Source organism: Wyeomyia smithii, chromosome 1 (assembly GCF_029784165.1).
Source record: "Wyeomyia smithii strain HCP4-BCI-WySm-NY-G18 chromosome 1, ASM2978416v1, whole genome shotgun sequence".
Lineage (NCBI taxonomy): Eukaryota > Metazoa > Arthropoda > Insecta > Diptera > Culicidae > Wyeomyia > Wyeomyia smithii.
The window spans coordinates 205,758,762-205,781,332 of record NC_073694.1 but is presented as its reverse complement, the minus strand read 5'-3'; the positions used below and the strand labels follow the sequence as shown (position 1 = coordinate 205,781,332).

Here is a 22,571-nt window from a genome sequence, read left to right as displayed (position 1 = left end):
CAGTGCCTTCTTTGGAACTTAATGTGCGAAATGAACTTCACCGCGGAGCTCACTTCCGACTTCCGGAGCTCACTTGCCATCCAGGGTGAGATAGGTCTCGTCGACCATCACCACGTCGCGGTTCGCCGGAAAAAATGACTAAACCATCTTATTCTTATACTTTTCCACAGTTTGGCCGGTTGTACCTCCTGGTCAAGCGCACGCAGCGATGTAGGCACTTTCCCCTTGGTCTTCTAGAGCTTCTGGTCGCTCAGTGTCGTCGGCTGTCCGGAAACAGGCCTTCTTTCGATGCTTTGATTATTTTCCAATATTGCCAGGATGGTGTAGATGCCGGAACGGGCCTATCCGGCGTCAATGTATTTCTGCTGATTCATGGATTACTATGATTGATGCTGCATGGATAGTTTCGTTAGTGCGTGTGGAAGTGAACCCATGAAAAATAAGCATTTTGTTGTCCATTTTATGCATGCGTAAGGACTCTGTACTCTCGGCACTTTTGAAGGATCTGCCGCACTTCCCACGAATTCTTTTTATAGTGACGTCCTTCACGTTGAAAGATGGAAAACTCTTTGCGTGCGGTCCAGTTTGTCCCCTCTTTTGTAGATAGCGCATGTGACCCTATCCTTTCACTACTCCGGCAGCTGTTCGGTATCCCAAATCATAAGAATCAGTCGATTAAGCTAACTTATCCGGCTCCGACACCATCTTTGCCGGTCGATTTGTTGTTCTTCAGTCGCTTGATGACAACTTTAACTTCGTCTATCATTTGAAGCGGCACGTCTCCGTCCTCTGCTGCATCGACGGTGGCCTCTCTGCCTTTTGGTCAACTCACCAATACTCCCTTCTCGGTACATTGCGGTTCACAGCACCTAGCATTGAACAGCATTGAAGACCGGTCTTTGATCCTCAACTGGCACATTTGAGGGGTGATCAGCCACCTTCCAATCTCAATTATTTTATTCTTCGTTCATTTTTTCTTGGTTCGTCGCTAGGTTGTTTTTTTTCTGCGTTATTTCCTCGCAGGAGCACCTGTTTTAAGTTTCGAATACTACCAGGACTTTTGGCTCTGGTGTTTGAGTCCTGGGTGGGCTAACAAGACGATAGTTCAGCCGCTCCTAACCTGTGAAACAGACGCTATTTCAAACCGCTCCTAACATGGAGTTCAGACACTCGAAAGGCTAATAAAAGGAGCCCCTCTTCCCTGTCAGCATACTACCAGGAGACCCATCAAGGTTGGTTACCTGAAGGTAGGGATAGACTAAAGGATCAACAGTAATACGGATCTACTTTATACCTGCAGACACGGGATATAGGGGGGTACCGTAAAGAACGTTCATACAACTAATTCCATGAAATTCTCACACATGTGGCTTTTAATTATAAATTTCTTTTTTTTTCTCCATATATACCCAGCTTTTCTACAGTTCACATATGTAAAAATACGCCATAATGACTAAAATACTTTAAAAAAATGTAGACAACTTAGGGTATTTGATTTTACTTCTGAAACTTCAACCGCTCCTCACTTCGCGTGCTGATTTCTGTAAGGGGCATATTAGCCTTCCGTATTGGAGCATATTGGTCTTTGGTACTGTGCGTCTTGACCACGAGCTTGTTTCTTAGCAAAAGTAATTTTATCAAAGATAACATTGAAATCGAGTATTTTAGAATAAGTTTCGTCATACTCATACATTATATCCTCACACAATCATCCTACGCGTTCAATGTCGCTTAAAAAATAATAGAAGCGTTGTAAATGCTTTCTCCATGATTAGTTAATCATCTATGTTAAGTTATTTTTGTTTCAGTTTTTATAAAAAAAAGAATGGGCTTTATGAGATACTTAATTTTATTTTATTTTTTTCAATTTTTTTTGTTGAACCATGATAATTTTGTGTTGAACCATTAAAAGTAGATCGTTAGGTTCGATACATACGTTGTTATTTTACTTCACTCAACCGTAAAATCATCATTTGACCCACTGTTCGATTGACTGGATTTAAGATATCGCTATTTATTTAAGTTATTTTACTGTATTGTTAATATCGTCTGTTGTAGTTTACGAAATGGTTTTATTTGTAAATTTCATGAAATCTTTCGTCTTGTCACTTGGTACATTTGCACTTAAAAATGGGCGCTATATTTTATTGGAAATTATACGCTTTATAATTATTATAAATTAAAATTAGAAAATTGTCCAGAATTCGATTGTTTTAAACAACTGGTTTTGACAAAATTTTGTTTTTTTCTTGCTTGTTTTTGTGTAAAATATTTTTTTCAATCTCAATACTTGGTTCAATTTTGTCACAAAAATAGACATCAAATATTTCCATTGAACATGAAAATTTGTTTTGCCATGAAGGCAGATTTAAATAAAATAATTAAATTGATAGAGAAATGAAGTGAAACTTTTACACAAAGTTGTGCAGGGGAATGAGATATTGGTTAAACTTAATTATCCCATTTTTGAGAATTTAGGAAAAAAAATCTTAGCAGTAAATAATGGTTTGAACTGATTTACTGCTATATTTGACTGCTTTTTTTAAAATTGCATCAAAGCATTAATAAAACATTGAAATACATCAAAAAAAGTTGGAATAAAACTTCAAATATTCTGCAAAACTCTGACTGAAAGAGTTTAAATATGGCTATAAAGGTGAAAAAAATATATCGATGATGCGTTATCAAGAGGAAATTTGAAGGTTTTTGAAAATAGTAGGGGGGTGGTATCCAAGACACGACCGCATAGTTGACGTAGGACTACAATAGTTTTATTTTCCCTTTGAGGCTCTGTTTGATTTCAGCTCGTTTTACTTTTGGCACGGTTAGATTTTGGCACACATGTACCAAAAACGAGCGATTATGTCTAATCACATTTCTTAGTTTTCTTGATTATTTCAACCAATTTAAGCTCAACATCCTCCAAAAAGTGGGTATTTTGGTTCTTTATGTTGCCGAAAAGGATGACCGGAATCGGTAAAACGGTTCCTGGAATATGACCGGAACATGTGCCGGTAATATAATGATCATGATTTAAGCAGTACTAAGCCTCTAATTACTCGGGTAGTAATATCAAGTATCTAGGTCGTCAGCCTCAGTTCATAAAGCGACACCTCAAACGACTTGGAACTAAAACTAGTTCATTGGTGGAAATATCTATGCAAAATACGATAAAGAAATACAGTTTCTAAACGAAAATGTATATTCAAAGCAAATTTAAAATTGACATAGAATTTTATGAACATATTAACTTTCAGTTCAGGTCAATTTAAACATTTTGTCAGTAAACAGAATCCGAAAAAAATGAATCAGTGTCAAGATACCAAAAAACATCGAATTATATTTTGAAAGCCATATGTCTGTTATCTTCAAAAAATAAACCGGGCTAGAATGATAAACAACATTAGCCTCAGCAATTGATGTTTGCATAGTATGTTGTTATTCAATTGGAAGTAATGTTATGGAAAGTAATATTATGTGGAAAATGCTAATGTAAAAACATTTTTGATTGAAAAATACAAATACAAATTGTCATATTGAATTCATTAATTATTTTACCTATTCAATGATTTTTAATAACATTCTAACAGCAGAACGTAAAACTGTCCGATAGTGAAGGTGGTTACGAACTTTCCGAAAAAGCTCCACCTCCAAAACATCAAAATAGTCTAGGCTCATTAAAGCAAACATTAGTTGATCAAACAATCGTAAAATTTCCGGCCTTTCATATCTACTTCTAAGCAAACCCCGTAGAGGAAACCAGGTAAATTAAGCGATTAAAATTCGACAACTTGTTGCGTACTGCGGGCCTCTAGTCCTATCGTAACTCGGCATAGTCCATAATATTTTTGGGTGCGGTGATTTATATGCTAACGGTTATCGCATAGCAAAGCTGCTTCCTTCCCCAAGGGTCGTCCATCATGGGCTACTCAAGTGGGGCGGTGGGAACACTACGGTAAGACGTTACTCATCAGCCATGGAAACGTAGAGTTCGATAGTAACGCCATAAGCGGCAAAAACCAGCCTCGCTATGCATGCGAATGATGTGAGATATAAACAAGTTTGATACGATCTACCGTAGCGCGGTCTGTTTATGCTTTGTGGGGCTTACTTTAGCATACGTTACGGCTAAATGAAAACGATTTCTTCACAGTGTTTAAAAATTGTTTAAACCGGAAGCCGAGCTGAATGTTTGTTGAGCTTGAAACTTGTTACATAGTTGAGTCACAGCCCTCGCGCGGCGAGTGCAAGTTTGCTCTAGTGATCGCTAGGGGTAGCAGCTCTAGCTTCTAGCCAAGTCATAAACCACACGTGCTTCATAGTTTAGATATATATCTGCGCGTGCGCATCAATCGATAGTTGATAGCATACAGACACAAAGCTATAATTTTAATCGAAGCTTTTATACTTTTAAATGATCACGAAACCCAAGCATTACTAATTTGATTTTTTTTTCATTTAGGAACTCAACCTAGGGATTACCCTGAAACGGATTACTCTCAAATTTGGATAGCTGCTGCTGTTGGTACTGACGAGAAAAATCAAGAAGGTGAGAGAGAATTGTTTGCCGTTTGCGAAATATTTCCAGTGTGGTACGTGGCCTTGCCATTTCCATCCACTTTGCACCTTCCGAGGAGATGCCGGCAGGCAGCAAACAGGAGAAAAAAAATGAGGATGATGCTTTCGTTTTGCGTCAATAGCCCTGGTGGTGGTAAAACAGTAATTATTCATCCCGGGTTTTGTTCTCCGGCACGGCTAAACAGTGCCAATAAAATGTGCATAGCGAAAAGAACCATTCGAAGGCTGTTGCAAACTTTCTCTTTTCCGTCACACAAGCACAGCCCGATGGTCCTTTATGGCGAAGGATTTTAAGGATGCAATCTTATTATTTGCCTCTGCGGCGTCTAACTGCAAAGGTTGGTTGCGCTGGAGAACGCAAAGACGTCTGCAAGGAATTGTTGCTTATTATCATTATTGTTTTTTTTTAACGGAAACGCGGCCTGAAAAGATTTTTGCTGCAGGACGGGGCACATCTTGTGTTAGTCGCTGGATGGAGGAAGTCGCTACGTTTTCGTTTTGTTCCTCTAGTGTGAAGCTCGTTTGTTTTTTGGGAGGAAAGTGCAGTTAAGTTGAAGTTGATGCAAGCTTATTTGTGTTTTGTGTTTTTATCTAAACCAACGTGAAACCAATTTTCTATCAAGAGTGTTTTGTGTACTTTGTTGAGTGAAATAAATTCGAATGAAACTTACAATATCAAAAAAGCGTCACGTATAAAACCGGTTATTAAAACTAGTAAAACCCGCGATGAAACGCGATTAAAGCTCTTATTCGGATGGCATAGCTTCTCTGAAAACAGCTGAGATTAAACAGCCAAACATATTATCAAACTTGATGCTATCGAGTTTTAGTTTTGAGTTTCAACATTTAAATCTTTGAAAATTTGGAAAATATCGGCCAAAAGTTGACGGTTCAATTCCAGAATAAACAACCTTTCTAACCAACATCGAAATCTTTTGGTAATAAATGACCTTTAAATCACAAACACCCGAATACCAATTTGTAAAACCGATATGTAAAATAAATAATATACTTGAACCAAAAAAAAAATACAGCGTGTTGGGTTTCTTGTTGAGAATATTTCAACCGCTGATATAGAGAGCCACAGTTAATGAAAAAACCCTTCTACGGATATGCTCTAGCGTTAATCTACTCAAAGTTATTCTACTTTTAAATTTCTTAAATAATTCTCCTTGGAATGGCTTTAACTCTAAATGTACATCACTTTGAGCAATTTTATTGCTTTGAATTAAAGGCTAAAAAAATCATACTGGATACAGCTTTTACATATCCAAATAAAAGTAGAACAAAATAGAATTGGAAGCAAACATGTTCAACAATAGTGCTGTTTTCATTGTATTTTACTGTGTTTCTCACAAAAATGTGATGAAAATTATTGTTATAGATCAAATTAAGTTTTTAATAATTAAATAAAACCTGATTGAGAGTTGGTGTCAAAGAACTACCTATAGGGCACCTTTAATTGTCTAATTTAAACTACAATATTGGCAATCTCATTTCTTGGTGAGAAAACATCAAAATACGATGGAAACAATACTACTTTTGAATATTTTTGCCTTAAATTCTATTTTTACTTGTATTTGGACATGTAGAGAATGAGAAGAGTTTAGCAGGAATATTTTTAGCTTTCATATAACGTAACTTTTCAAAATATCTTAAAATTAAAGTACAACAATTATTTTTGGGGTGTATAATTTTCCGAATTAATATTTTTAGTAAGTTTTGAAACCAATAGTTGCCGTAAAATGGGCTAAAATTGACATTTCTTTCAATGTTTTGTGACTGATTATGTTCATCTACGAAAATTGTCTTAAAGGGACATTAGACAGGTTTGTATATACTGATAGATGAGTGAAAAAGAATTTGGCATCAATGAAAAATAAATTTTTGTGCTTCGATATAACGTAGCTCGATATAGCATAACGAAAAAAAAGTTACCTTATATCGAGGAATGTTTGTACGAGTAATAAAATTGCTCTAAGTGGAATACAGTCAGAGTTAAAACCACTTACAAGAAAAGTATTTAGGAAACCTAAAAATTAAATAACTTTGAGTGATTCACGTAAGGCCATATCCGTAGAAGAGTTTTTCATCAAATGTGGCCCTCTCTTAACCCCGAAAATCTTCTCAACACGAAACCTGTAAAAACGGTGTTTTTAGCTTAAACTATAATGTGGTGTTGTATCATAACCGGACAGGTCCGAAAATGTACCATGATCAGACCACTAAAAAATACGTGAGATTGTTCACTATTTATCAAAAAATTACTTTCAATTTTTACCAGTATCATCAAACAGCTTTTCCTGAAGATGATCTGAAAATTTCAATTATGTTTTCTAAGTAATGATATTAGTAAAACAGATTCAAAAAATGATTCCAATGAATTGTGCTCGAACAATTCGCCCTTTCGATTGCTGTCTTGCCTCGTTTTCAAACAGTGATGATGGAATCAAATATTCAAAAAAATTTAAGTATATTTTTCAGTAAAATAGTAAAGTAAAATTTAAATTTCATGTCAAAGTAGGAATTATTGGTGGAATGCGAAGGTTCGTTTTGTATCATGATAGGACCAGTTTCCTTCTGAGACTTCACCACTTCACTTTACCTGTGATATAATGATAAATTTAATGTAGGTACAATTAAAGAACAAGTTTTGGCTAGATTTTTTTGTTCCTTAAGAGTGCCTATTCTGAAATGTTCAGAAAAGTTTTAAGCAACTGAATTATCCATCTAAAAATTAAAAGTTGTGGATCTGAAACGAAATGGTTGGTCGATTATGATACATTTTTTGGTTTGATCATGATGCAAATTTTATGATAGGAGAAAACGAAATGTTTGAATAAAAATATACTTGAAGATTGCAATGATTAAAATTATATTCATACTAGTTGGCCCGTAGTGGCTAGCCACTTTCAAATGCATGGCACTTTTGACAATTCGATGCAGCTGGCTAACGCTGGTTTAAAATATAATCAATTACCTGAACAGCGATAAATCCTCCGTTCAGTAGATCATGAAAACGCTTCTTACACAGATTCACTGCACAGCTTTTTCTCCAATTTCTAAAGACTTTTTCTCCATTATTTGATTATTTTCAAAAGATTGTTTTCTAACTATTTAATTTTTTTAGAATTTCAAAATATCGAAAATAATTATATTGCTCTATCTTGAAGTACAACTTCTTGAGAACATTTGTGTAAATTTTCCTAGAGCTTTGAGCAATAGGGGGAAAGTTGAATAGATTTCAAGTGCGGCTCGATATGATGTTTTGCATAAAATGGCTTTGCCGAGTTACAGCCGGTTTTCTTCAATTTTTATAAATGTTCGTTATAATTTCAAAAAAAATGCTACACACTTTGAAAAAACCAAACTGATTAATTTCTCGAGCAAAAAGGTCCTTTGATTTCCTTACGACTGGCTTCATACCAAGCAAGAGGAGGTGAGCGGAGGTAACTTGTAGTTAGAACAGGAGTGTTTGCGTTGCTACACACAAAAAATAACAAACTTTAGTGTACCTCTAGTTCAGAGTTTGCTTGGAAAGAAGACAATTTGAGGAACTTTCGTTTGTCGTACACGTGACTGAAAGACAAGAAAACTATATATATTCCGATTATTTAGTATCAAACTTTGACAAATTATTCGTAACTTTTTTTCTGTAGTATTTTTATTGATTTTTTTTTCGAAAATAATAATTTCGATGGAATACAATTTATAAAAATCCTAATAGAAGTGCTATACTTTACTTTGATTGCATGTCCTTCAAGAAAAAAACTCATTCAATAAAAACAGTTCATAAGTATTGAATAATACGATTATTTATGAAACTTCAGATAAATCACGTATTGATTAAATTCATAACTATAAATTCTGGTAAAATTTCTCAATCGTGTAAACAGTCCTATGCGAACTCATTGAAAATAACCTTAAAAGTGGCAAATCAGTTTTCATTTTCAAAAGCAAGTTAGCTCGAAAAATTAATGAAATAAATTCTTGTAAAAAGCCAGAGTCGGAAAGCCCCTATAAAATTATTGTAATTTACGAAATAATATTAATCATATTAAACAAAAAACACTCGAGAAATAATCATTGTAAATTTCTGCTTGGAATAGTAGCAGTTAACGCTTGTGATTTTTGTTCAAAAGATTACTTGAAGAATTGGTAAAAAAACGCATAAAAATATATTTAGTCTGAGAAAAAAGCACGAAAAAGGAACAATGCAAAATATGGAACACTTCATAAATTTTCGGTTTATCAAAACAAACTGTGAGAGTCGCTACATCCAAGACTTACATGAAGATTTTGAAGATATGCGAAAATCATTCAACATTAATAAAATACAATAATATTGATGAATGAACGAAGTTGATGTGAAATTGATTTAGTTCTAAATTTTCGTAAATTTCGATATTCATAAAAGAATTTAAAAATTTATTTTAAGGAATCTCATGTGTTCCAAATACTGGTTGCGGTAATACACAGGTCTTTCCATACGAAGTGATCACGAAAAAACTCAAACTTGGCATCGACCATCACAGATTTTCCTCAAAGTTGGGGGGATTATTCATCTAGTGTCAGATTGGGAACATCACGATTTTTGGTGTCCATAAGAATACATCTCGCTTTGTAGGACACCCCTCTTTGTTGCAAAATAACGCATTTTTTGTTCGAAAACCTCTTTTTCTTTCCCTTATAAGGTACAAACATAAGACTTCCGGAAAATACCGATATGTAATCTTGGAAGATGTAAAGCTTCGTAGCCGCAAGGTTACAGAGTCCGCTTTGACAAGCGAGTGGTGATAGGTTCGAATCTTAGTAGAAGTAAGCCATTCGTTGGCAAAAGGACTTTAAGTATGGGTTCATTCTCAGGTTCTTCCACACAAAACTTCCCTCCAGACTTTAATAACCACTGGTCTAAAGCTTCGATAATGTCATAGTAGCACGTTAAACACTGTTAGAGTGATAGCTTGCAGGAGGATATGATAGAGCCTATAAGGAAGGCAGTAGGTTATTAAGTCTGAAGGAGAAACAAAAAGCACTATAACACGGAGCAGGTTACTACTCAATAAGTGGCACTGTGAAAGGGTAAAAAAGACAAAAATGTGCGAATAGAGAAACTACTGGTCGCAGTGGGGGTCCATACAAAAAAAAATCTTGGAAGAAAATAAATCTCGGAATTCAGAAAATGTTATTTTGGACCGGAAGTGTTGCCAGATAGTTTTTTTTTCGTATTTGTAAACTGAATATGCACTCTTCGGTCAATGTTGACAATTTTATTTTAAATTTGATAGTTTCATCGTGTTTCTCGGTAAATTTGACGTGAGGAAGACCTATCACTCTGAGGTAACATGAGTCAATCTTGAGATATAACAATTTTACGAAAACAGTTCGAAATTTGTCAATTTTCATCAAACAATCAAATTTATTCAAATATGTCTGTTAACTTTGTAGCTCAGAAACAAAACAACAAATGATTTATAGGATTTTTGCGGTTAGTAAGGAATCCAAATAAAAGGATTAGTAGTAAGTAAGGAATCTCGTAGTAGTGCTGCCAGATGTTTTTTCTCTAATTAATATCCAAAAATTAAATTAAAATAATAATATTTTAAATTTTGTCATAATAACGGGATGAACAAATATGAAAAAGAAATAAAAAACCCCATACGTAACAATTTGCTTACATTTTAGAGAATTAAGTTTTGCGTGATGATATAAGTTTGAACGAGGAGCTCGTTGTTGAAATAAAAGTCTCTCTTATCAGGACGGAATCGGACGGACCACCAAGCATTGTAGTTGTCAAATAATAGTAATCAAAGCAGCTTTGTTGAAACGGCTTTGAAATTGCATTCCGTAGTCACAATAGGAACGTTTTTCAGCATCTCCCCGCTCACGAAATGACAATTCGTTAGTCATCTTTTTCTTTGCTCATCTTATCCCACCATGTCACACACGTTTCTTGCACACGAACAGGTCTCTTGTTCTCCATGCTGCTTACGAACATACGAGAATACGTTCACTAGTCGAATTATCAGTTCTTTCGCCACTTTTGCTTCATGAACTATCTTAGTAAAATTTTAGGGAAAAAGAGGTTTCAGAATATTTATTCAATTTTAGGGTGTCAATTCAATTCAATTGGCTGCTTGCCGTTAGTTTTTGAAAAATAATGCACGAAAACCTTGTAATCCTTAAGTAGTACTACAAGTTTGTCGAAGAAAGCAATACCCTAACTCTTATGCCTGAAGTATGAGAGCCCATACTCAGTGCGTTATTTAGCCAATATTTGCGGTGAATATTAAGAGTTAGAACATTGCACTATTCGACGAACTTGTAGTACAACTGAGGGACTACAAGTTTTTTGTTTTTTAGAATTGTACCTGTGGGCTCTCGGCACGCGGCAAAAAACACCTTGAAATTTATTATGCAACCTAGGTTACGTACAAAAAATGTTTCATATTGCAACAAGGAAGAGGGACCCGCAGAGCGGGGGATATTCCAATTGACACCAAAATCGAGATTTTTCCAAAATGACACTACATAAACAATTTCCATAACTCTGAGCAAAAACCGTTAAGGTTGTGTCCAAGTGGTGTGTAAACTTTGTGAGGAATGACCCATATTCAACTCCGTTTTTCTTCCAAAACGATTATCAGTAGTCTACATATAGTAGTTATCAGAGTGGTAACTTGAACAGAAAATACCAATAAATGAAATACCGTGCAGTCCTCAAACATCTTTCTGCAAAACTGCAGTTTCTACACTTTTTCAAAGAGGAAACAAATTTCACCGGAGCTCAGAAGCTCAGTCGTGTTTTGAATTTTTAAATGCAACAGAACCTTTTTCTGGTTCGATTGATGCAAAAAATTGATAGCCAAACCACTGGACTTGAACCATGATTTAAGCGAAGCACGAAGTCCTTTTTTGTCCATTACTTTGGCCGGTCTTCCACCACCTCTTCCTAGCGAATTATTGTTGAGGTTTGTAGAAAATTAATTACAGTCGAAATCGAAAGTTTTCGCTTTTAAAATGAATTACCGCGAACTTTCAACAAGGTTCCTTGTTTTTGTTGTTGACGATTTTATAGACTAAAAGATCTTTAACGCCAAAAGTTACCCATAATTGTGTCTTTTACTATGCAAGTAATATTTTTCCTTCAACCGATTTACACATATTAGCTGCAGTGAAACTAATAGTCGAAAGTATGCATCAGAACACAAAAATAGATAGTAAACAATACGTAGTTGATAATTTTTCCGATATTTTATTCATTTTTGAACATTTAGGCAACAAATTGACTGACCCATAATTGTAGAGATACTGTAACAGGAATCAGAAATTTATTTGTTCAGAACGATTCACATGGAAAATGACTCATAGAGAAATTATTCAATAAATTAATACTGTAAGTTTTAGAAAATCTTCAAGCTGCTTTTTTCTCTTTTGAAACCAATGAAAAATTAATCAACCTTCGGAACAATATCCGGAATCATCTCGCACCCTTAACACACCACGAAAAGGCGGGCCGTAAAAGGCTTTGCAAGCAACGAACCTGTTCGATAAGCTCAATAATTATTAGGCCGCGAAATAATTATTGGTTTGTAGAGTCATACCATAGTTTACTACATTGTTGCACTCGCAGAACCAACAAAAATTACTCTAGTGCATGTTCGGATAGTGATGTTCTCGAGCATTTACATTTCGATATAATTAACAGTTCTGTTCCTATTTTTTTGCATTTCCTTACTCAGATGAAGCAATAATTGTGCTTGGTAGACATATTGGGTATAATGATTAAGCCATTAAAACAGTAATTAACCATGACCGATTTGAATGCTTCGAGTTGCATTCACCATCCCTTATGATGCAATAATAGGACAACTATTTTCGTAAAGTATAATTTAAAATACGATGGAAAATATGCTAGTTAGCTTAATGCAATTTATTAGATTTCCTGCTCCTATTCCACACCATTAGTTACCGAAAATCAGGCGATGAGCATTCATTAATAATACATTATATAATACTCATAACAATGGCCTTCAAAGTGCTCCATATTGACAAACAAACGGAGCCCCAAAATAGCACCGCCGCTCGGTTTGTTTACATATGCAGATATGCCCGGCAGAGCCGTTCGTGAATGTCATTATCAACCAAACAAAGTGAACCCGTGACATCTAGAGCAAAAGCGGTGGTCGTCCCGAACCTGCCTCACCACACGGGCAACCAGCAGCAGCAGCAGCCAAGCCGACTGTTGAATGCTCAGCTGATTATCATGTCCTATTAAATCTTCTGCCCGGAATGATCAGTGTGCGGCAACAACACGAGAAAATAATTCTATAAATCAATTTTAATTCCAACCACCTGTTACGTTCACTTTTCCCGATTCCATGCCACGGTGGTGCCTTTTCCAGACCGTACAGTATCGCCGGGAGCCGGGAAAACCGAAGCGTCGGAAAATCATGCATATAATAAAACATAAAATCCACCCGTTGTTGCTACTACTACTGCTGCCGCTACTGCTCCGGCGTTTTGACTTCTGCCAGGGCCAAAAACTGGAGATTCCCGTGTGAAGCCTTTCCAGCCGAAAATGTGCTGCTCGGCGAGTACGAGAGCCACCGTCTGGCTGGCTGGCTGGTTGGGGCTTCTCTGACGTAACGACTTTCTAAGGCCATAAATTTTCGGAAACCGGAGCACAAGCACAACGAAATTGTCTGAAGGCACCCGGCGGAATGGGAAACAGGAAGAAGAATGACACAGTTTTTTTTTTCTTCTTTTGCAGAAGCTTCTTCAGGCGATAAGCTTTCACCGCGATGTCAAGTTCAACGGCCTCGATAGTATTGGCAATCTAATCTAGGTTTTTAGAAAAATCGAAATATTAAATCGTCGGACTTCCGTCGACGAAATCAAGCTCCAATCAAGCTCAGCAGCAGTTCAATTGCCGTCGCTACAAAACCGTGTGTGTGCGTGTGTGGTTGATGGTGATAGCAAATATCCGTCCGATGCAATTCACACCGAACAGCAGTCTCAAAAATGAGTAATGGCCGCTCCCCTAAAAATTGAAAACTGCTCTACATGTGGCTGACTGGGTGTTTGAATGTAACACAAAGATTCGCTCGGCTCTTTCGTTCCCGCCCGCAGTTAGTCTGCTAGTCTGCAATGATGGTGTGTGCATTCGCCGTCCATTACCATTCCCACATCCCATGTTCGTTGTTTGCTTCGCTTTCCACCGCTTCTTGCTTGGTCCTTTCTCGTTTGATCTGCCTCTCATCTGCTGCGGAGGGATTGCTTTGCTATACTACCTCTACCACAGCTGTGTGTATTTGATGTTTGCTCTCTCGCTTTCTCTCGTTCTCTCATTCGGCCACTCAACAACATCTCACTCGCTCGTTTTGTGACTCTGCCAGCCGATTCTCAATGAGAGCCGTAGTATGATGATGGATTGTGTAGTAAGTGGAAACTGACGCACAGGAACCGATTTTCCTCGAGTTTTCAGTACTTTTGGTACACTCCGAAAGGAGTTTTTCTCGCGGTGTACGGGAAAAAATAACAGCCATCACACTTGTAGTTGTGGCTTGTCTGGAATATTCTACTTTTTAAGGGCTAATTCGTGGAAGAAAGTTTGCGAAAAGCGTTAAGAAACAACTCAACCGCACGGGGTTGCTAAAAGGATATTGGCTGGCTTGCAATCATACGGTGGAGGTAGAACGGGGGAGACTACAAACAATAAACGATAGAGCAGTGAAGCGATAAAACGGCGAAAATGTGTCTGAAATTTATTAGTTTATTGATAACGATCGCAGGTTTAATTTTAACTTAAATTTCCTACTCCTTCCGCTTCGCCGGAGTTGGCCGTGAGAGTTGACGCGTTTTGAGGAGCGGCAAATTTTACTCGGTCTGGTGCCGGGACGTGTCGCGTTTATCGATTGAATCGTTTGATTTTGAATCAGCTTGGCGGAGTTTGCCGTCGGCATTTTCAAACTAGGTATGGATGGATTGGAAACGTTCCGGCAGAGAACAACGCAGCACGAATGTAAATAAGTTATGAGCTCGAAACTGTGTGCGGCTGGGAATCATCCCGAAAAGGGGTTTCTGCCGTACTTTGGGTGATTCCCACTGGGCGAATTATCACATTAGGCCGACCAGACGTCATGCGAAACGGTCGCGCGATTTCCATAACCTGTTTAAGAATTGAATTTGTTTTCTTATGTTTGTAGCTAATATCATGTTAATAATCAATTCATCAGTGCTATCATCTGTAGTAATTTTTACAATTACCAGAAATCATATTCACTTGAGATAAAATTTGATAAAATGCTAAACGAAACACCAGTTCAATCATATCTAGCTTCTTGACATACGTCAAGGAAGGTAAAAAAAGCTATTCATTATCAATTGCACATTGGTAACGCATCGAGAGCAAATTCACTATACCTCCCGGTGTAGGTATAGTAACGAAGTAAACTCTACAAAGCCAGCGAGCGATCAGCCTTCCCGCAATCTCTCTCCGTTTTAGCTTGCTTCCACGAATAGTCTGCCGAAGGCAGAAGTACGGATAAACAAAATAAAAATGCAATAAAATTAACATAACAACATTATTAATGATTTTAAATTGTTTAAAAATGTTTGTTTCTTTCTGTCTCCTCTCCATTTGTTGCAGATTGCCTACGCTCTGTGCAGTGTGCAGATTCCGCATTGCAAAAGCCCTTCGGGTGATGGCTGGGGGCAGCGGAGGTAACCGTCTGACTCGATTGCACGACCTTTTGCTCGAATCTCAGACGGCGGCCGACTGCTCGCCAGGATGGCTGGGGAAATGGTTGTTGGGGCCAAGACAAAATGTAAAACAGACGATGAGTCCGATTCCCCGGAATGATGAATGGAAAAGAAAATGTGAGGAATTAATTTGTTCATTGAGTTTTAATGATACTTACGGGTGAGGAACGGGTGGGGGGAAGCGAGCGATCCAGATTTATAACCTGCACTTTTGATCAGCATGGATGTACCTGAGTTGCGATTAGAATCTAGAGGGTCGTCTTTGTATGCGTTGTGTTTTTTTTTTTTGCTGGATTATCGTATCGCGTTCATGATTATGTCATTTCTTTTTAATTTGGTGGACGAAACCATTAAATGAATTATCGAGACACGAGAACACGAGAGTTTGTGTTTACATTTGGGGCATAAACACCTCCTCGAACCAATTACAAGCCCGTTCTAATTTATGTTCTACACAACGTGCGTTCAAGAAAAGCATCAGTCATACTAGAATTTTCAAGCTTCCCTAGGCAGAAGAAAATATTTCAAAAAACGTTATCTCATGGATGACCTATTACGATGTAATTAACTGATTCAAATCTGCAGGGGGAAAAAGTGAAGGCGTGCCTTCTAATTATTAATATAGATATTTGATGGAAAAAAATATATGGAAAAGGCAGATAAGGATTTATTTCAAAAGGAGGGTTATGAGCAGTTCTTAAGGGAAACAATAGGCGCACGATCTATAGTTTTTGATGAAGCAGCTGATATTCTATCAAATATGGTTCTCTGACTATTTTTGAATGCCACATGGATCAAAAAAAGGCAATCAACAATTTTTTGTTTTGTGTTGAATTCGTTTTCGATGCATGTTTTGCAACTTGTTAGTTTTTCGACTCTCAGGACTAAATTCTGAACTCTACAACAGGAAATACAGCGGTCGTGCATAATGCTCTGATGTAAAAGCGTCATCGGCTCGGGTGAGTTTTGCTCATCTAAAAGGTTTCGGAATGTAGTGACTTCGCGCGGTGTAACCAAATATTTATTCAAGTCTCACGGTGACCGTTTACCTGGAGACTGCTCGTTCGTTACTTTTATATAAGTAAGTCACAAATCGGAGTAGGTTTGGTTTAGTCGAAAAATACCGCGATTAATCTAAAGCCCAAGCAATGGACCGCGTCTGTCAAAGTGTGTTTGCTTTCTCGAAGGCATTCGGGATTGGTAACAAAAATTTATTTAAATACTAGGATGTTTCGGGTGACGGATGGTTTTCGCTCGCGACGCTCGCAAAAAATCGCGGTGTTTGAAAAGAAATATACTTAGCGTTAGGTTTTGTAATGAGTTAACTTCCCGCGAAACATTGTTCGATTCCGTTACATACCACAGTGACACAACTCTTCCTTTCCGTCGCAGTCGTGGAGATGCAGAGGTAAAATCGATCTCCGATAACGACGACTGTTACATTTTCTTCCTGACAGCATCCTTCCTTATCCTAACGATCGTAAACTAGCTTAGATCGATCACGGAGGAGATGGCAAACTAGTTCCAAGTTACCATTCACATAGTTCCTCGGGCAACTTCACCAGCTTAGATCGTTCACGGAGGAGCAACTACGAAATGTGCGGTCGTCAAGCTCAAGCTCAGAATTAAACTCTACAACGCACACTGTTCTCCATGTCTCAAAAAACGATTCTAGAGTCATACACAGGTAACAAAACAGGTTATATCAAAGTTTTACATCGCTTTTTGGCTGTAAGAACTACTGTAAAACTTCGATAAAACCAATATTATTACTCGGGTAGTGCCTTTAGTGAAGTTATTCCATTATTTTTTCCCTATTATATAAAAGTTGCAATTTTGTGATCAACCCATCTAAAAGTATGCGCGGATTGACAGCTTCGCTATGGTCACTTTATTCTATTTTTACATGTTATGACGCTGATGTGAAGTATAAGCTATCGTTATCTTCACGCTCATTTTTTTTCAGAGCTGCAAAAACGAGATAAAAATTATTTTGACAAAAAAAGATTCTAGACCCATAGGATCTTCAGCAAAGTTGTTTTAATATTTTTTTTATTTTGCAGAAGTAAAAAATTTGTAATTGTTTCGCCTTAACAGTGAAAACAGATTTGTTATTTTCAATTTTTTATTTAAAAATTTATTTTGTCCAGCAAAGCTGAGGAACATTTATCAATAAAAAACTTTACCGAAGACACCACACTTCTATCTGCCTATTTAAATAGAATTTTCGTTTTTGTTTCTCGGTGCGTGGTTTTGTTTTTGTTTCTCGCACACAGAGTAAAAAAACAAACTTGTCTCTATCGTGAAAAATGACAAAACATTAAGAAATGCTCTAAATCATAATTGAAAAAGTAATACATTTTCCTGTCACTCGCCAAAATCTTGTAATTGAGTCCTTGCTTCTTTGAGTTATTGAAATAAAGGTAATTTTCTAAAATACATGAAGTTATATGTTGGGTTAGAGCTAAGGTTTTGCTGAAGTGACAGCGCTTATATAAAAGATCCATTCTTCTAGTATATAATATTATTTATAACGCTTTATCGTCTCAACATTTAGAAATGCACTGTTAGATGATATTGCAGAAAATACTAGAGTAACAATTCCATCTACTATTTATTTTAACGGTATAAAAAAATACCGTAGTCCTACGTCATGCGGTCGTGTCTTGGATACCACATTCCTACTTTTCACATATATCTACTTTGCTCAGCTCAAGTTGTGTCACAATTTATAGTTAACAATTGCGTCGAAGACACCATACCTCTATCTGCCTCTTCAAATGGACTTCTGTGGAGTTTACAATAGAATATCTCTCGAAATAATTTTTTACGTAGAATAACGGCCTGCGGAAACATATAAAGGGGTACAAAACGAAAAACCGAAAACTTCAAGAGCATCACGAAAATTGTCCACTTTTAAAAGCTTAAAACTCAGTCAGTTTTCAATGGATTTCTTTCATTTTTGCAGCAATCGATTGGAAAATAAGCTATGCGTACACCAAAATGCGGGAAATTGTGATTTTGTGATTCGTCCAATCAGAGCTGTAACACGCTAAGGCCTACAAACGATTTGACTTTATCCGATTTTTGGTCGTGGTTGTTGTTTCACTTGCTCTACTCTCAGCAGTCGCAGTTCCACTCTCAGTAGTCACGTATAAAAGCTAGCATGCAGAAATTCAGTCTTCATTGTAAAATCGATTGACCGGTTGACTCTTACTGAAAACTGGCTATTGACCCGCAGTCGGCAGAGCAGCCGTTGAGTTTAGTGCAGCAAAACTGAACAGGTGACTCATTCGAGTTGTTCCATTAATTATTCTCCATTTTATAGAAGTTGCAATTTGGTGATTAATTAGGACTTTAGAAGTGAGAAATTTAGATTACTTTCTTTATTTTTGTATACAAAAACACACTGTATTTAGAAAAGTTGTGACACTTTTAATGAGAAACAACTTTATCTAAGACTCCATACTCTTATATACAATATATCATTTTATACTGATTTTCTACCATTTTTCAATGTTCTACAATGTTGTTTGCGTCAACAAAACCGAAAAAAGTTAATTTTTATCTATTATATTTCTTTATTGAAGGTATTTTTTTTTAATTAAAGGTAATGCGTTCATTCACCAGTGTTGTTAGTCTCACTCATGAACTGCATGCAGCACCTCAAGTGAGGTTCAAAACAAAAAATATATTTCAAATAGGGCAACCGACTACTTCTGTAGCGGTTGGCTTCGGCAGATTTTGCATTAGACTGGTATAAAAAAAACTTACCAAATCATTCCGATACCCTACACGTTCCAGTATGCGATACTTCACAGATTCTTCCCCCACGTTCGGCTGTCGGTGCACGAAGCAAAACCGGGTAGATGATGAAAGCATTTTCGTTTTCGAGCACAGTTTTTAAGCACTCCTCCCAGTCGAGTACTCCTACTCACTAACAGGAACTCGCGTATTTTTTTTACTGTCGCTGAGTAGCAATACAAAAGTGTTTTTTCGTGTCGACGCGTGCTGTGCAAAAGACTTGAGAAGCGTGTGTGCAAAAGACTTGAGAAGCGTAGCATATGTCTCGTTCTCAAGCAGAGAGGAGGAGAAAAGTTCTGCCTCTCACTTGATTTGCAACGCTGTTATTCACTAATAGATTCAAACAATTAAATATAAAATAAACTAGAAATGGGAGATATAAAAAAACTTTTTTTCGGCGAACATATGTGCTTTGTTCTCGCAAAAAATTTTGTAGAATAATTTAAAGTTAATGAAAATTACTATAAGAGGTGATATTAAAATCTTCGTCCATTGAAATAAACAGATAGAAGTATGGTGTCTTCGCTAAAGTCGTTTCTTATAAAATAACCTATAATTTTGTTGAACAAGGTAGATTTTTTATGCAAAAAGGAGAAAAGTAAAATTGGTTTCTTATTTTGAGGTAAATTGATTACAAAATTTCAACTTTCATTAAGTGGAAAATAGTAGATGAAAAAAGTTTGCGGTATGACTCTGAAATTATTTTTTTTCTGCAGGTTCGGAAACAGTGTGTGAGGTTTCCAATTCTCAAATTTTACACTTCTTTGCTTACACATATTTATCTTTTCAATCTTTCTATTATTTGATTCTTCAAACATTTTTGAATATTTTTAATTTTCGGCTGTCAGATTTCATGATTTTGATTTCTAACATATTCCGATGTCATATATATATTTTTCATTTAGATTAGTTATTCGTACAACGAGGAGATGAATTGAAGTTAAAATCAATAAAATTGAACCAGAATAAAATCAAAACAGTAACAACAGTAAACTTTAACAAAGCACAAAGCACTAACCTAACCTTAGTCGGCAATTTGTGCATACATTGAACCAAACAGAAAAAAAAGAATAAACAAACTCAGCAAAATATAACGACATTCACAAATCGCTTTTCGATAAACACCACAGCTCTAGGTTGCGTCTCAGCCGAAGCGTAGCGCGCGCGCTGTGCCCCCGTGCGACAGTCAGTCAGGCCGCATTACAGGGCGGCTAGAAAATTCAACATTTACAAAAACTGTCACCCGCTGTGTGCGCTGTCACTTACCGGAGAGACAACGACGACGCTCCCCCGTGTCGTAGCCTGTCTTTGAAAGTCGCTTTTGTCTTTCCACCGCTCTGATAGTCTTTGTTGCAAGCCCTGGCACCACCACCCCCTCCAGGCTCCACGGTCCCATCGCACCCCACACCGAATGGAGGAATTCGAACGCTTCTATTACATCAATTGCTTTCTGGTTGAGTGAAAAAAAAAAAGAATGAAAGAACAAAAAATATCATAAGAACGAGGGCAAACAACCGGATCACACCAATATCTACCTCCTCATGGCGGGGCTTCCAGGGATACCGGCGGATCCTTGTCAGAACGAAACGAAGAAAGACACTGTAAAGCGAAAAGCTCTCAGGATAAGAAAGGCATCACCTCCAGGAAGTTGCCCGGCAAAAAGAAAGGAAAAGTTGAAAGACACGAGTAAGGTATTACAGTTCTCAACCTTCTGCTCCGATTTAGTATCACTTCACAGTGCGCTGTACACGAACAAAGATCCATTTCCGACCGGGCTGGCTTATGCGGAAATTCCTTCCCAGCTGCGAGTTTTCCGAAAGCCGAAAAGGGAGCACAAAAAATTTCGTGGGAAGAGAACTGTCTAACAAAAGTGTCGGGTATTGGAAAATGAAAAGGATGTGTATTTTTCCCTTGTCCGTTGTCATAGTGTACTGAAGCATTCCTTTCGCCCTGCCACCGCCAGTTGTGAGTGAGCGACTCTACGCCTAGCCAAACGAGATAAATAGGAATTTAAATTCATCAAAATTGCAAACAACTTTCCACTCATATTGTTGTAGGAATACGAATGAAGAATGGTTGCTTCTGGTGGTGAAGTTTGAATTGTATGAACGAAAAATGCTTGTGAGCTCTTGCTAATTTATTCTACATTTTACCCTTACAGCTCCAATTATAGCTTACACTTCCGAGAATGAAGGATAAATTAAAACTGGCAAAAATAGCGCCTCTCTGATTTGAACCCTTTTTCATTTGGTCCATTACTTCTTGATGCCTACTTTACATATTATGATTTATTCATGTGCTCCCATTTTAACATATATTCCACCTTGAAACACCAACGCAATCCGGGTTCAACACTTGTTCGAAGATTCCGCTGCTGCCGAAGACTTCTCGGGTGCCGCATGGAAATGCCTCCCCCCAGCAGTGGCGGCAAAATGCACCCTTGAACTGTCTTCGCACACCGCACCGCCGTTAGACGTAGTGTGGAAAGTTTCAGCGCTTCCTGAAACTTCCGAAGAAACTTTCTTCGTTAAAGGCATTTTTCCACTCCGTGTTAAGTTGCTACCCGAGTGCGGCTTGCCTTCGAAATCAAGAACTCGTCATTTTATAACTTGGTCGTTATCTTTTCCACCTCCGACGGGGACGTCTCGGACGTGAATCTAGACGATCTCCTCTTATGAACAGAAATTTCGTTTGAGGCTGTCTGAGGGAAGGTTGTGTGCCAAATAAGTTACCGTTAGAATAAACTATAATTTCTAATTTTTTTTCTTAATTTTACAATTCTAAGTTCGCGCTGACTTTTTTAATAATAATACAAGTTTGTTTTGAAATTGCATGCAATTTTCGAAATGCCTTAGCGGGTAAATGCTAATACCAACGTAAGATGCTGAGCAATACCTCCAATTTGGCGTCTGCGGAAGGTTTTCGGTTTTCCTTCGCGCGGACAGTCAGAAAATAATCACGGCACTTTTTTTCACTTAGAGCAGCATTTCTGTAAACTTTTTGAACTCTAGATTCGCCACAGAAGTCGTTTTCATTGAATGAAATCTAGAAAAAATGTGTTTGACCGAGATTTAGTGTTTTAGCCGAATAAACTTGGCTTTTACTATTCTACTTTTTACAGCTTACTGGAAAAAAACGGTTTTAGACGTAGAACTGCGTCTTACTTTTGTAGTATATGCTGTGAAATTGTAACACAAATATACCCTCTTAAAATGTGCATTATATTACTACCACTGAAAGAATTCTGAATGCAAACGTCTTGATCAAAAGGTGGAGGTTACCCCAACTTTGTAGCATAATAGTTGGTATATCTTTCCAATAGTGAATTAATGAAAAGTTAAAATTAATAATTTTTGGTTCAGTTTCGTGGTATTCAATCAATCACCGGCTCGTTTCTATAGCTGAGAACAGGATGGTATAATGTT

At 37.1% G+C, this 22,571-nt stretch overlaps 1 protein-coding gene across 2 annotated transcripts in view; it reads left to right on the top strand.

Annotated features, from left to right (window-relative positions):
- LOC129730392 (homeotic protein antennapedia) overlaps positions 1–22,571 on the top strand; it is a 215,350-nt gene that overhangs the window by 49,863 nt on the left and 142,916 nt on the right. For both annotated transcript variants that reach the window (XM_055689707.1, XM_055689698.1), the window contains exon 2: positions 4,463–4,549. The gene's annotated coding sequence lies outside the window, so the exon portion shown is untranslated. The remainder of the gene's footprint in view (positions 1–4,462; positions 4,550–22,571) is intronic.